Source organism: Apaloderma vittatum, unplaced genomic scaffold, assembly GCF_000703405.1.
Source record: "Apaloderma vittatum isolate BGI_N311 unplaced genomic scaffold, ASM70340v1 scaffold22105, whole genome shotgun sequence".
Taxonomy (NCBI): Eukaryota; Metazoa; Chordata; class Aves; order Trogoniformes; family Trogonidae; genus Apaloderma; species Apaloderma vittatum.
The window spans coordinates 89119-91525 of record NW_009717998.1 but is presented as its reverse complement, the minus strand read 5'-3'; positions in this window follow the sequence as shown (position 1 = coordinate 91525).

The window sequence follows — 2407 nt, the reverse complement described above, 5'->3', positions numbered from 1 at the left end:
TGGTTTGGTGCGTGTGTGGTGCCGATGTGGAGCGGTGTGTAATCCTGTTCTGAAGGTGAAGGGAAAGAACATACCCTAGGCCTGGTTTTTAGCTGTCCTCGTTTCCTACCATTTCTGTCACTGCAGCTCCAACAGCCCTGGCCAGTGGGATGTTGGGGCTCTCTGGCTCGTCTGTTAAAAAGTGAGGTATGGTGACTAATAGTTTGTGCTACCAGACTGCCCATTATGAAACAGACTGTAGATGTTACAGGAAAAAAAAAAGTTTCTGATTTAAAACTGATCTTTCTTAGGCTTTTGCTTTGAGGGAACTTCTAGAAATAAATGTCAATCATTTTTTATTTTCCTAGACTGCAACGTTTTCTTTTTAAAAGGTCCCCAGTTTGTATGTCTAAGGCAAAGTCTTGTACAGGTTTAGTTTAGGATATGACAATAAAACTTGAAACAAAATGTTATTGGGAAGATAATGGAGGTGGGACCGTGCTCACAGCCAGGACATGAACAGACTTGGAAGAGATGGAAGTCCTTTGAATGTTTCTTAAACAAAAAATGAGAAGTAACTGCAATAGCTTCTGTGCTGTTGGCTGTAGCAAAGAGAAGTTGCAGTAAGAATTACTGTGGTGGGATTCTGTGTGAGGGCTTGTTGAAAATCAGGAGAATGTGACAGTGGTATCTCCCAGAGCTGCAAACCAAAAAAATCTCCTAAACTCCAAAGCACCATCTTTTGATGTTTGTGATCAGTTGTAACACTTCAGTTCGTAGAATCATAGAATGAATTGGGTTGAAAGTGACCTCAAAGATCATCTACTTCCAACTACATGTTAAAATACAAGATTTTACTTATGGCTGTCATATATGTATGTGGCAGAGTTCAAGTACTGAGAAAGCCCTTTCCATCCACTTCTTGAGAGTTGCTGTTAGGTAAGTATAATGCCTTAAATTCTGGAATTTCTTGTCTTCAGTGTCTTTGTTATGTTCCAAGACCAGTAACAATAAAACGTGTTTCAAAGACTGGGCAAGAAATCCTCTGCTTAAAATGAGGAAATGTTGCCCTTTCAACATATAGATCTGATTTTAAAGTAGATGAGGTAATGACATTGGCGCTCTAATTTGGAAGGACTTATTTCACTTGCTTAAAAAGAAGATTCAGGATTTCCATCTATGGATTGCTGGCATGTACTAATAGACTGTTATTCATCTGTCTGTATTTTCTTTAAATTGTTTTTGAGCCTCCCAGTGTTGTCCTGCTCTGCTGACATGTATCCCATGTGGCAAGAGGGAGTTTTGTATAATCACCCTGCTTTAATCAATAGAATAATTGATAAACCAGATAAGATTTAAACTGATTACCTCCCCGAGTAGAACTCCCTGAGGGCCTTGGACTCTCTTAATTTTGACATGTATGTTGTGTACCCCGTGGATGAAGTGCAGTTTGAATTATCTGTTTTTATTTGCTTAATGACGGGGAGGGTGTTAAAGTCAAATGTTTAATTAACCCAGCAATGGGCTGCGCTGTCACTTACACACACATCCAGCTGATTGAGATATCTCACCGAGAATACTGAATAGGAATGATAATGCGGCACTGAGACGGAAGATTGCTTTTTCAATCCATTTGCTGGGTCACTGCTTTGAATGTCTTATTGGATGAAAGGCATTCAGCCTGGAAAAAAAAATTCAGCATTTAAGTACATTTTGTTTTCCTGGCCCCTCTCCACCAGGAAGTTAACTAAAACAGATATGTTGTAGGTTTAATAAGCCATTCATGTTGTAGGAAAAAGCTGCAAGTAGTGGATCTCAATAGGCAGTGATCTAGAGCTGTATAATTTCCTATAGGAACAACTAGTTCGCTAGCCCCAAGGTATCTAAAGGCGAGATCCTATATGCACCTTTATCTTTGCTCGGCTGCCCGCCCCATTTGATGGTCTCCATAGCAGGTCCAACTCTTTTTTTCTTACCCAGCAGAGTGAGATTTGCAATAACATTTTGTACCTCCTTGCGCTAATTCAGGGAAATGGTATTTTGGAGTTGGAATTATTTTGTAACAACAGAACCTAATAGTGAGCTTTTAAATTGAAATGTTATAGGAGAGGCTGTTGTGTTACCACATTCAAATTTATTCTGGCCAAATCAGGAAGACCCAGGGGTTTGTTTCTTGGGCAGCAGCTGTTAGGAGGTGGTGCCTAATCTGTTATTTTCCTTTCTTTTATTAGAAAATTTTAATATTATTTTTTCTTTTTTTTTTTGGCTTGATGAAAATTGGGACATGCTTAAATTCCCTCCTTTTATATGAGCAATGAGGTTTTCCAACAGCACTGTATGGGAGCAAACACACCATTTGTTGAAAGTTAACTAAATTTGCCCCAGACTCCACTGGTGGGTGATGCCTCCTTTTAATGAATGTAGCTTT